Source organism: Penaeus monodon, chromosome 22 (genome assembly GCF_015228065.2).
Source record: "Penaeus monodon isolate SGIC_2016 chromosome 22, NSTDA_Pmon_1, whole genome shotgun sequence".
NCBI lineage: Eukaryota > Metazoa > Arthropoda > Malacostraca > Decapoda > Penaeidae > Penaeus > Penaeus monodon.
The window spans coordinates 38910439-38910693 of record NC_051407.1 but is presented as its reverse complement, the minus strand read 5'-3'; positions in this window follow the sequence as shown (position 1 = coordinate 38910693).

Here is a 255-nt window from a genome sequence, read left to right as displayed (position 1 = left end):
AGAAAGATATACAAAATGTAATGATAAAATGTTTTTCATTCTTTTTCCAGACCAAGTTTTATTAAACATTACACTTCTGTAACATCTCGCAATACTGGTAATTAAAACTTGTTGTCCAAGTTTTGTCAATAACGGATGGGAAAAACTGATCTGAATTCCCTTTTGCTTGCTGTCCGCGCGCCCGGCCGCCGGGAAACGAGTCCTGCTCATGGCGGGGGCGGGCCATGCGGCCAATGGGGGCGCCGTCTGTTATCC